Genomic DNA, 13,879 nt, shown 5'->3' with positions numbered 1-13,879 from the left:
GTGTGTGTGTGTGTTTGTGTGTGTGTGTGTGTGGGGGGGGGTTGTAACTTCCAAATTGCTGTGAATGGATTAATGAATCAATTATTTGAGTTCATGAATGATTCATTCATTGACCTGGTCCCTGAGTTCAACTCACTGAGACTCATTCACAAATAATTTCATGCCGTTTGTTTATTTATGTGCACTGAAAATGTCCTCATGCAAAATTAAGTTTGGCCACCTTTAACGTAATTTTCATTTATTGTTGCTCAAAAATAGTTATTCTTTTTCTAAAAATAAATATTAAAAAATGTCTTTAAAAAACTTGTTTCTAAAGAAACTGGGAATAAGTGTTTTTTTTTGCATACATGTGGTTTCAGATGGAGCTTTTTATCATTGATTTATTATAAATGTCAAATCTTTTTAAATTCAAACTTTTTGAATAATCATGACTTCTGAACATTCAGTAACTGAATGAGACCCTTAACAGCAATGACAACTAACTGAAGAAAGATAAACAGTGAGGAGATTCTTCAGAAATTCTCTGTCTTCCACAGGAAAACAAAAAACAAAACAAAAAACAGTACTATGAACAACTCATTTCATTTTGGTGTACCGCTCCTTTAATAAGCTCATGTAAACATCTAAAGGTCTAAGTGTTTTTAATTTGTGTTGTTTCAAGTAACACATCAGACTGTCAATAATACAATACAATACAATAGACCTCTGTAGCTGTCAAATAAATTGATTGGCATACAGTACACATTCTCATGGAAGCTAGTTAACTGAAGGGCCATTAAATGCAAATGAAGTGACTAGGTAATCTGAGGACATTTGTTCTGTTGATTGTTTGCAGGGGAGAAGCAACAGACCTCATCATGACTTGTTTATAAAAGCAATAATGCAACTGAATGAGGACGAAGAGAATGTGACCTGGCAAACAAAATTAGGATAATTACAAACCAAACAGAATGAAGAATGATTATGGCTCCCATGCATAATCTCTCATAAATTCAGTTGGGGGGAAAAAAACAATTAGTATTCAGTCCTCATTATTGCTTCAGAAAGACATTTAGGATGAGCTAAGCTATTCATTTGAATCGTGAGGTATCTTTATGACGGTGGAAAATTGTGCTATAGATCCATTTATTTGGCTTCTATTTATCCTGACCATTGAGTAATGCGTAATATAATTAGTTCCTCCTGTACCGCAGTCATTACTGGCAGAACATTTCGAGACGCATGGACTACCTCAGCTGTGCGGTCTCTAAAGCCTGAGATTCATCTTACTGATAGCGTGATTACATCAGGAAATGATTTACAATTCACAGTCTGTGCTGCTTATTTTCTGCCGATTAACGTTGAGGGAATATCTGAATGTGAGAGGGTGAGTCTGAGAGGAGATTAACAGCACCGCTCTGATTTTCACACAGGAGAAACGAGCAGAAGATATTGGGGGAAAGTTGTGAAAAGACAAAGTGAAACTAATGTTCAGCTCTTCAACTTTCAGTCCTCTCGAAACTCTAAAACAGATGTTGGCTGGGTGACAATAAAGTTTTGTCGAGATGCTTACATTTTAATGTGTCACTGGAGTGTGGCGCCATCTATTTGCACCAAGCTTCTGCTGACGACTCCCAGGGCGCCTGGGCCGGGCTGCTTGGCACCGCACTGAAAGAGCATAAGAAAATATAGCTGCAATTACAAAAAAGTGGGCGCTGACGATATCATCACTCCTCAGGAATTCTTTCTCATTCCCCTCATCTAGAGAACATGGCCTCTTCGCGGTAATCCTGTATTAATGCGGTCGAGTTCACCCAGAGTATCAGCGCTGACTAAGTACGGAGGATTTTCACACTCCCAAACTCTCTGTAACAACAGCGTTGTGATAATGAAGCTTATGGGATGAACTGTGACAAAAAAGGGATGAACCAGCATGGCATTTTATAATTGGCCTTGTGTTTGTCCTGTTTCATCTGCGTGTGATGTGGTACTGACTAAACGAGTATGATATTCCACAATTAAGAACATCACAAGCTGTTTATCTTCTCACTTTGTGGGCTGACTTCTCATCCATTTCATCATTTAGTGTTTTTTCCTCTTTTCAATTTTTATTTCTCATATCTGCTGCTCAAAAGACCTTTAGGGCATCATATTTTCGGTCGTTAATTTGGCACGGATGAATTAGAAATTGGATAAGGTGTGTGTGAGCGAAGGAGAAAAGGAGAAACGAATAATTCATTGTCCATCTTCTCCTAAACAGGCGCATAACAATTATGTCGTGGAATTAATCACTTTGCGCGCAGCGGGAAACCTTTGATAATTTGTGTATGAAAAGTCAGAAATGAGGATTCGCAAAAAGAAATTAACACTGTTTGACCTCAGTCTTCTTAACTTCAATCTAGTTAGTCAGTGCTTTAATCACTGTAATTAATTGGCTGCCTGGTTTATTCATAGCAAGGATAATGCTCATATTTTAGCCAGCCAGCTCCTTTAAACAGTATATCTCTCATATTAGTGACACCGAGCAAGGCTGTGAAAGCTTCACAGGAGAGCGTGAATAACACTAGCAGATAATACAAGCGGAATCTTTTGTGATTATGGAGGAAAGGGTGAGTGACCCCGGCGGTGGTGGCCACCATTTTCTGGCCCTTTCTTAAACTGGTCATGGATACTGCTAAAATGAGAGGTTTAAATCGTTCATATAAAAACCGCCCTTGTAAAAGGAAATTAAATCTTATCAATGTATTTACCTGAACAAGTCGAGCAGTTAAAAGGGTGTAATATAGCAGTCAAAGGAATGAAAGTGAGAATGCATTTGGAATTAAAGGGGTCATATGATGTGATTTACATTTTTCCTTTCTCTTTGGAGTGTTACAAGCTATTCGTGAATAGATAAGATCCCTAAAGTTGCAAAGACTAAAGTCTCAAACCCAAAGAGATATTCTTTATAAAAGTTAAGACTTGTCCACGCCCTTTCTAAAACGCCTCATTTTAACACACCCCCACGTCTACACGTCATGATGTGGGAAGATTTGCATAACGCCACCCAAATGTTCGCGCAAAGAAAGAAGGCGCAACTTTTATTCTTGCTGTAGTATTGTTGCTGCCGCCGCCATGGTGTGGAGATGCTGTCTGTTCGTTGTGAAAGCCAAACTACTTTGTTTGGTCTTCTAAAAGAGGACACAACTAGAAATCAGTGGTTAAGTTATATTTACAACACTGTTCCAGAGCAGTACAAACCAAATATTCAGATGTGTGCAACGCATTTTACGGAGGACGAGGACTGTTTCCTGGAAGAGTAGCCTACAATGCTGGTGTTCCAGTGAATTCAGTTCCCCTGTTTCCCCTTCGGCGCGCATGCTGACCCTATACAGTCTATGATGCTGACAAATAATGCTGACTCAGCCTTTAAGTACGTTTTCATATTTAAAGGATTTGCCACTGACAATTCAAATGCGAGTTTTGAGCAGTGTAGAGTAGTGCTTGTTTTTATCGTTTCTCAGATCACAAATGCAGACATGGTTTTATGTTTATGCAGAACGATGCAACAAAATGCGTAAAAAGACAGTATAAGTCATTATAATCAGTAATTATGTCCCCACTGGATGGAACAAATGCCTCGTTTATAATGGGTTTTATTGTTTTTGTCTCGTCGCTCCGGGACACGGCATCACAGTATGGTAAGGGGCGTAACATTTCCGTCACACGCTTGAGGAATTCGGCCAATCACAACACACTGGATAGCTGGCCAATCATAGCACACCTTGCTTTTCAGAACGATGAGCTTTGTAAAAATCGACGCGTTTCAGAAAGGCGGGGCATAGATGAGAGACAATAATGTACAGTATGTGGAAAATAACGTGTTTTTTTTAACCTTAAACCGCATAAACACATTTCATTACACCAAATACACAAAATAATGTTATTTTTTAGCAACGTCATATGACCCCTTTAAATGAAACCGTGAGTGGAGGTACAATGAGGAAATAGGATGTGAATTACTATGGTCATAACAATTTAATCAGAACTATGTCTGCTTAAACAAACAGCACTTAAACAATGACAAGTTTTCAAGACTTCATTGAAAACACTGTAAACACTCACATTTGTAAGGGTTTCAGAAATCTCACATAAAATGATAAAAAAATATATAAAGAAAACCAACAATAGAGCACAACAGTACTTTCTAATCATCAAGGAATACTGAAAATATGTATCACAGTTTCCACAAAAATATTAGGCAGCACAGCTGTTTTCAACAGTGATTATAATAAGAAATACTTCTTGATCACCAAATCAGTATATTCAAATGATTTCAGAAAATCTGAAACTGCTGAAAATTCAACTTTGCATCACATATTAATTTACATGTTTAAAAATATAAATAATTTAGTTGTTTTATAGAGTTTTTTTTATAAATCTGATTTATGATTATATTCATTTTCATATTTTAATGAACATTTTTTATATTTTATTCATATAAAAAAACTATACATTTTAAATAAATTGTTCTTGATACTTATAGGCTATACCATCTATTTTTTTTATTTTTTATTTGATTGCATCATTTGCAGTTCCTTTGGCTTTGGATCAAATTTTATTTATTTATTTTATAATTTATTTTGTTTAAGCACTCTTTAATGATTGTTTTAATACATATGGATACAATTAATGGGAAAAAACCTCTTTGTAATCAAGGCCACTGAAAAAGATTGGTATATAAACTAATGAAATGATGAAGAATGTTTTCCCCCTGTAAACAACTAAAATTTTACCTCCAAAACTAAATTAAAAGAAGACACTCCATGGCTCCTTTGAGTGGCAAAATGCACATTATGTTCTTTTTCAATAACACATCCAAGGTCAAAGAGCCCAACTTAAGCTCTGTCTGAACTCATCTGAGGTTTCGGGTCAGACCATTGATCTGAGCGTTTCTTTATTGATGAGTGGATGATCTGGTCTATCTATGCGCTTTTACCCTGAACGCTATGATTGATTTTACCTGTATTCTCTCATAGGCAGCGATCAATGCTCACAGCTGATGAGGCTGGGATTACAGGACTGCCCCAGAAAAGCTGCACATTCAGTTTCCTCTCTTTTGTTTTGACCCTCTTACACGTTTTGTGCATTTTGCCCACTTTTCTTTCACTGTGACACCTTGGACCTCCTAGGAAAAAATGAAGTGCTGGTGAGGGAGAAAATTACTGTGCAGGGATTGCTTATTGTCTTGCTTTGAATTGACAAAGTGCAATGTCAAATGGGAGGACGAGTCTCTCAAGAGAAGTGAATCTGTCATTGTAGTTGGACGAGTTGAAAGACTACATCGTGTCTGGCCACAACACAATATGTGGAATGAGCCCAGACATCCATAAAATGCTTGACAAATTTATATTTATGGTCTGCCTATGCATGGGGCCATTTTTCACTTCATAAATGCCAAAGTAAAACACAAAGACTCTCCGAATTATAAATATGACCTTGCGAGTGCTCTAATAAACAATAAGCTGTTTCATTTTCATCTCCAATGCCAAAGGAAAGAGGTTTTCCATCTTCTTCCTATTCTGTTCGTCATTCGGCCTTTGACCATTTAGTGTCAAGCTGAGAAGCACGCAGAAATGGAGCACATATCACTGTTGTGTATGTCCTGCAAAAGCTCGTAAGCTAGCGTGACGTTGAAACTCTGTGCTATTTGAGAGCTAATCCTGCTCTGAATGCCTACTACTGTTATATCCCTGTGTGCCATGAAAGCCTTTTTTATCAGGGGAAAGTGAAAAAGTCAGCAAAGTACATTTTTCAATTAGCCGGTTACACAATCACATCAGTGTTATTTATCATATAAAGCTGTCAAAGATGAGCAAACGTAACTATAGCAGGGTCAGTGACAAAAAAAAAGCAAGAGTCAAGAGAAAAAATCTTTAAAAAAGAGTTCAAAACACATTATTTGAAATTTTCATAGTCTATTTTGTGTATGTTTCATATTGTATCACATATAAGATTTTATTATTTATTTTATTATATTATGATGTTATGTTTTATGAATTAATTAATGATAATTGTGACATGTTTTTATATATTATTTATATACTGTATATCTATATGTTACAATATATCATAAATTAGTTCATCATTCATATTTATTTATTTATTTTTTAGTTATTTGGTATTTTTAGAGACTTACTGACCTTGACATATGGTCATGAGGGTTTGATTCATTTCCTGTTTCACACACACACACACACACACACACACACACACATATATATATATATATATATATATATTTATTTATTTATTTTTTTCCTGTATTTTTTCAGCATCTTGGTTGCACCAGATCTACCTTTTTTAAATAAAATGATTCACTGCTTATTTTTCCAAAGAAATAATAATAAAAGATTATGCCAAACTACTTATTAATGTTTTCAGCTGAGTCACTCTCATAATCAAACTAATGTTTGTGGTAATGTATATTTTTTTAAAACAATTTAATAGGTCAGCACAAAACAATGTCGTCATCGACCCAGCGATGTTCCCACAGATCATAGTTTTGAGTTTACAAGAATGAATAATTAGCCTTTACACAGAAGCTAATGCTCATCTTATGCACAAAATGAGCTATTTTGCACAGCCAATCCAGTGAGGAAATACGGTGCAATAAACGTTAATAGCTGATGTTTTCTCCTTCGGCAGAAATCCTTGTTGACCACAGAGCGTTCCCTGGAGTTAGGGCAAGAGATGCCCATAAGAGATAATTTGTCACCGTAAGGAATAGACCAACTAATGAGCCTTCTCATAATCCTTTGGCTTTGGACTAATGGGGCATTTAAGGGAAGACAATGCATCTTGCCGCATACAGCCCAGCCTCTCCGTCTCATCCTCATTTGTGGGAAGTCATGTAAAAGTCACCGTGCAATTAGCAGCCGTAACAATGAGCTGTGCCGCTCCGTTAACGTATTTACTAGCTTCAGTGGACATGGAAATTTAACAGTCACGTTGTCAGTGAGAAGAACGACGAGGGCTGTTAATTTTTTCCGAAGATGTGCTCTGTTTCCTGAAGGTCCTTAAATGCATGAATTTTTTATTTCCTTTACATATTGTGACAGTTATGTTTTATTCATATCAAGATTATGAGCTCAATGTCAACTAATTTAAAACTGCTTTCTTCATAAAGTACATTACGGAAGGAACATGGAAAAGTAATCATTACGCCAAAGCCCGCTAATCTAACGGCCATAACGCAACAATAACCCCAATCGAATTCGAGCAGCCCCATGGACCCAAGCGAGAAACGATTCGTCCTCCTGGACGAATCCCAACACGACCTCTCAGCATTTTTCATCCCGACTCTTCTCTTGCGACTTCGGCAAGAAATTCGCTCTCTTCAAACCTAACTAATAATAATAGTCCTTAAAAAGTCATGCTTCATCCAACTGCATTTGTCTTGACTAGAGAGCGTTGGGTTCCAGTGGGCCTCGTTGTTGGCCAGTGGCCCAGAAAAAACATATCCATCCTCATATGCTATCAAAGATGGAAGAAACTCTTACACCGTGGAGAATCTTCTTCCTCCTGCTGTTTAAAGCAGCGATACTCTCCACTTTCTGCTGCAATACTGTGACCTCATCAAGGCAGTTTGCTCCTGTATGTGTTTAATGAATATTTATGCCTGGCAACAATCACATTGTGAGAATTGCTGTGGGCTCTGCCACTGCCAAGCTTGGTTGATCACGTAGACCACAAGCCATCATTTTGATACCTTTTGTCTCACACCTGCTGCGCTCGCTATAGTGCCAACTATCCCGTCTCCTCGCTGTGACAGATCCATGCATATGTCATGTGAAAGTCACAAGAACCTGACATGGGGTTCAACTGTAAATGTGTCTGTAATCAAGGTTGATTGCTTTGTTTGTCATCTCACGAGGTCGATTGATTTTGGTCTTCTGTGTTTTTGTTGTTGGAGATTTGATGCACATCCTCTCGGCGCTCGGTTTTAAATTACACCGACAGTTTTCACAGGTAATCAGCACATACATAAGTACATGTAGTTTATGCATAGTGCTGTTAGAACGTGTCAAATGTGTAATCCCAGCAGGGCCGGAGTAAAAGGAATTATGTTTAATTAGATATAGAGCTGGCGCAGAGTGGGAGGTGAGACCTCTGGTGGATAGTCCCTCTGTCTCTTTCGTCATGTTGGGCGATAATGAGACCCATGGTATTTCATGTTCCATAAAGGTCATTGAAGTTTAATTTGGACATTTCACCACAAATTCAGTGGTGAGTCAGGGGGTCTGAATGACACTCAATTTCAGCTCTCCCATTCTGGTGAAAATTAACTAAATGTAATACCTGGAGAAAGGGATTCTAGCAGGGGGTCGTTTTTGCAATTATCTATGCAACTGATGTGAGAGTTTTATCTTCAAATTTCTCACTGTATATTTTAGCTGTCTTTGAATTGAGATTTTAGGCTCTGATGAACAATCATAAATGAAATAAATTTAAGTTTGTGTATCTTGTGAAAACAGCTCAAAAGTGTCAGTTTCTATCAGAAGACTGCATGTACCTTTGTTCTATCTGGTGGTTGTTGATTGGACGGAGCTGGCGGTCAATTGTAAGAAAGGGGCGGAGTTTAAACAGTCTGGCATATGTCACCAGAGAGAAGTCTGTGATTTCACTGGAAGATAGAATTATATTTTACTTAAAAGATCAATAGCATGCATTTGCAAAATAGATAGGGTGAATTTTCATTTCATGCTAACTTTAATTCACATGGCAAATAAAAGCAAACCGATTGTTAAATAATAATTGATGGATTCCTGGTAGATGAAGGTTTCTCAAGTGGGTGAGCCTCACTTACTGTGATGTAATGTGGCATTTATTTCACTATCTCAATTAAAAACACATACATTTCTCCTCCTTGTGGCTCGGTAAATTAGACAGTAATTTTATGAGTGACCCTTCTTAAGGTCTCTTGGTGAGGGCTTTATTAGAGGAAAGCAGCTGATCACAGGCTGTTTGGACATTGTGTTTGGATTGTTTGGAACACTTTGAGAGAAAACACTGCTCCACAATTATTTGTTTGTAATAAAATAAAGGTTTTTAAAATACGTCATAATATACACTTCAAAAAACTTAGATAATGTAGAAATGCAAAGGTGTAGAAATGATCTGAATAGAGTGGGGACACATTATAAAAAATGTGCATAGATAATGAATATTAATTAGGTAACCGTGAACTGCTGATGCAACTGGTTGGCAGAGGCTTCTGCTTGGTCTTAAAGTAGCTGTTTTAGGTGGCTGCCTTTTTTTCAAGATCTTTACAAGCCCAGTTCAAAGTCTTATTAAAACCATAATTGAGAAATTATAAATACACTTGTATTTAATGGCTCAGGGCATATTTAAAATAGGATAGTCTTTAGGTCATTAATATAAATCGAGCAATTAGCTTGCACCTAATTGGTACATTTGGACTTTTTTCAAAGGCCATACTGGCCAATTGTGCCTGCTGGCCAGGAGAAACCACAGACATATGTAATTAGTAAGATTAAGTTCACACATTTGTTCTTATAATATATGATACATGAAGCTTTAAAAGTGTTAATTATTACATATTTTGCTTTTGGCTTTAGAATTCTTCAGAAGAAAACAGCATCCATTGAAATCCACCAACGTTATGGGAACCATCAAAATAAAGTATTAGCACATATTAAGCAGACAGACCACTAATACTCTACTGACTGGACATGTAGTTGCAAAATTAGTTATGAGTTACTAGAATGTCGACTATCAAAATAAAGTGTTACCGACTTTCAAAAACATTTAAAAATCTTACCACTCCCCAATTTTGAATGGTAAAATGCTTTAAAAATCTCTTTATCAAACTGGAAAAGGCCCCTATTTCATGCAGTGACCCTATCATTTGTTCATTAGTGTCCTTGTTCTGGATTTAATAAAGTCACACATAGATTGACTGACATATATAGGATCGATACTTTGAGGCTGAAATGTTGCCTATATGACATGCATTTCAGAAACGTGTTGCTGACATTTCCAATTTTCACAGCAAACCCACTGAAAGGATAGAACGGAAAATCCCACAGTTATAGGTTTGATTCCAATGTCCCTGCCTGTTTTATTATTTGATGACAATAGATTACTTTGAAGAACTGAAGGGAAGGGAATGAAACAATAATTCTCAAGTCTTTCTATCTCTCACTCTCATATACCTTCTTTACCTCTCAGAGCTGAATAAAGCAGAGAGCGGTCTGTTTCAGCAGTAATAACCTTGAACATGTCTCTGGCAGCATTAACAGAGTGCGGTCAGGCTTATTTGCGGCTGAGCCGGCTACTGATTACCTTGTCAAGCAACTCTCTATGTGGAAGCTGGTGCCTTGGCAACTTTAAAGGTGTGGGAATGTTCTTGCGACTGTTTTCAAAAATAGTGCAGACAAATTGCCACCTTTGTAGTCAGGAAATTGTCAGGCAAATTGTCAGGCTTTGTGTGTTTCCATGATGGACGAAGTTAAAGATTGCTCTCTCTGTAGGAAGTACTTCCATTTATTTATCTTTCTATAGTGTTTTTATGCCTAAATGCTTTAAATAAAGGATTTAAAAATTTTAAAAGGAAAAAAAAAATACAGCATTTATTAGCAAAAAGTGTTGGGGTGGAATTTTATTATTATTTTTTTGTATTAAAAAAAGCATTAGGACAACAATGATTATATTTTTGCAGTTTAGTATTGTGATTCAGTGGCTGATCAGCTGGCTTTGACCAAAGGAAACATCTCAGGTTACTTATGTAACCATGGTTCCCTGAGTAGGCAACACGTTGGCCGGCGACAGCCCATGACATCACTACCGGTGCGACTATTAGTATAAATAGGCGCCGGGAGCACACATCATTCACTTCTTCGTCTGAAGCTTGCGTCCGCAGCATGGCAAGAAACCAGACTTTAGGAGAATTTAGGAGCTTAACAAAAAAATCTGTCATTCAGTATCAAAACTGTAAAAACACCAAGAAAATTGACTATTCAGGTATTAATTTAAACAAATTCAGAGATAAAAGAATATGCGATGAAAAAAGTTTTAAAAAAATTGGTGTAGAAACAGTTTTCACTCAAAAATTGCTAGTAAATTTAACAAACAATTATAAAAAAGCTGCAAGTAACACACTGAAATATTAAAGTAGAAAGACTTAAACAGTATTTTCTCCTGTTTTATTTACAACCTTGAACCTTTTTTTTTTTTTTTAAGTGAAGGCCTTTAAAAAAGTCAAATGAAACAAAGTCTTCCCTGCCTTATTTCATATTCACCTGACCAACTTTACCTAACTTATCATCCTTGAAGATTGGCCTAATTTGTAAATAGTCACTTTCTCTTTCATCCTTTCTCTAAGGAGTCATAATCATCTGGCGGCACACTGTGTGGCTCATGCTCTCTAAGAACTGGGTCAGACTCTCAGTCATGCACTCAGGATTACCTGTGTGTATCTAATTATATTCGGTATGATATATTTACTCGATTTTACTTAAATGACAAAGCCATACAGGCTTCCTTAAGCCCATCATAATTTAAATCAAACAAGTGTATGGCAAATACTGAACAATCTTGTCGTTTTCTATTTATTCAGTCGTTTTACAGCAGACTTTCTGCAAGAGTATTCTGAGTGTCTGTCTAGGGGCTTTCAGTGCTTTTCAGTGCAAAAAAACTGGAAGTATGGTGTGTGAGTGAGAATGTGTTTGGCCAGGGATCCTCTGAAAGGGCTGCAGTGAAATGCATATCATCCGTGACCTTTCACTGGACAGCGGAAAGCCGTGATGTCATTAGCACCTGAGGCAGTGAGGCAGGCTCTCCGTGTGGCCGAGCCGTGTCTGGGTGAGGACAGGCCTGCCACTAATGATGGTGTCTGCCATGCAAAGGTCAACGGAGAGACCACGGGAGGGCTTGAAAAAGAAAAACTTGTGCCAAATATATAAATCTGCAGATTAAGAGTGGTGACTGGGCATTTGAGACTAACTGTATTGCTGCAAAGCCATGGAGAACTGCTTGATGCCTTTTTTTTGTTGCAGAAACATTTTTACTTGGCTTGGTTCAGAAAGGACATATAAGTGATAAAAGCTTGAGCTGTAATAATTTGTATTATATTGTAGCAAGAACAATGGCTAACAGGTACAATAGCATCTTTTTCACAGGCACAATTTTTGTAATCTCCACTATTTTGTCAAGAACTGAAGGAACAGACAGTTTTTAAAATTTTCACTATTTTGTCAAGAATTGAAAATCTAAAAAAATGTATATGCCTATTCTATTCTATTCTATTCTATTCTATTCTATTCTATTCTGAGATATTAAAATCATTATAATATACTATAAATATTTATACATACTGTATTGTTTTATTTAATTTTGTTTACCAAGGCTTGTATTAGTTATACCAAAATGCTGGTGGTGCTCAAAGTCAGTAACTCCAGTAAAATATAAATGGTAAATTCATTCTTGTAAATTTAAAAACTTCATTTATTTTAATGAGTTTGTTCTGGATTACTGACAGGCCATTATATTAGATTGAAAAAGAAGTCAGCTGCCATGAGATGGGTTTCCCTTCATTGGAACTGAATAAAAGGAACTGTAAGAATCTACAATTGAGGGAACGTCTTGATTGCTTTTTCTCTTGCTAAGGAAAAGTAGACTGGCACATGCTTGTTCTGCAGAGCGCTGGTGATGGAGAGAGCGCTAACATCTGGCTCAGTTCACTAACAGAGTTACCAGGAGCTGTAATCTGTCATCTTATGCAAAACAAACAGGGTTGAATTCACTAAACAGTTGCACCATTTTGGATGCAGTATTTCAAAACGTTTTTTTTTTTTAAATTCTTTTTAGTGCCTACTTTCTATGTAAATGAGACTCATCTATTGCACCTTGTTCACAAAAGACTATTGGTGGAATTAACGTTGCACTATTAAGCAGATAATTTTACCTGAACATCACGTCACTATGATCTGCTTCAAAACCAAACACATGTAATGAAGATGGTTGTATAACAACTAAAGTGCTACATTGACGTTAATGAGTTTTAGTCCTTGCAAAGTGAAGACCTTTGTCCTAAGTCCTTTGCAAAACTCAAACTTTCCATGAAAGTAAATTCATCTCTGGAGCCAGTTCTTCATGCTTCAATGCTAAGCCAGATTTTCAAAGTGTTTTTACGCGTAAATTTGTGGTCTGAAACCTTATCCTCTGCAATCTCTGTCACTCAAATCCATGTTGCGACTGGCATATGAGAAAAAGAGCTTATTCATTTGATTTGCACAATAGAAAACACAATTTCTCTTTCCTTGAGAGGTTGAAATGGCCTGTGATGAAATGGGCCGAACAGCAGTTCGAAAAACAAAGACAACTTCTCATCTTGCTCGTGTCAGGATGCATCATGCTCACTACATCATCAGACAGAATGATGACTGGGTTGTTGAAATTTCGCAAATGAAAAATATTGCTGATGAAAATACATCAAGCTTCTCAGATGCAATCTGAACAAACGGTTCACAGGGTGGTGACAGTATTTAGCTAGTGTTATTGCGGAAATAATTTTACCCAGCAGACATTAATTCTTCAAACCAGCCCAGACCAAGCCTGCCTTAAATGCTGTAGAACAACAACTGTTGCAGGATAAATAAATTAAACAGATGGAGATACTGGAAAAATTGTCAAATCTTGATAAGTTAGGAATAACCACTATCTCTTTGCACGTAACCTTTGAGCTTTGATGTCAACGTCAATAACCCATTGCTAGATTTTTCAAGCAGCCTTTAGCTAAATTAGCATCTACATCAATCCTTAATGGGGTTTCTAGCTTTAAAACTCAACACATTTCATGACCTGAATAACTTAATTCACAAACCATGAACTAATATAG

Source organism: Sinocyclocheilus anshuiensis, unplaced genomic scaffold, assembly GCF_001515605.1.
Source record: "Sinocyclocheilus anshuiensis isolate Anshui unplaced genomic scaffold, SAMN03320099.WGS_v1.1 scaffold637, whole genome shotgun sequence".
In the NCBI taxonomy this organism is placed as follows: Eukaryota; Metazoa; Chordata; class Actinopteri; order Cypriniformes; family Cyprinidae; genus Sinocyclocheilus; species Sinocyclocheilus anshuiensis.
This window is presented reverse-complemented; position numbering follows the sequence as displayed.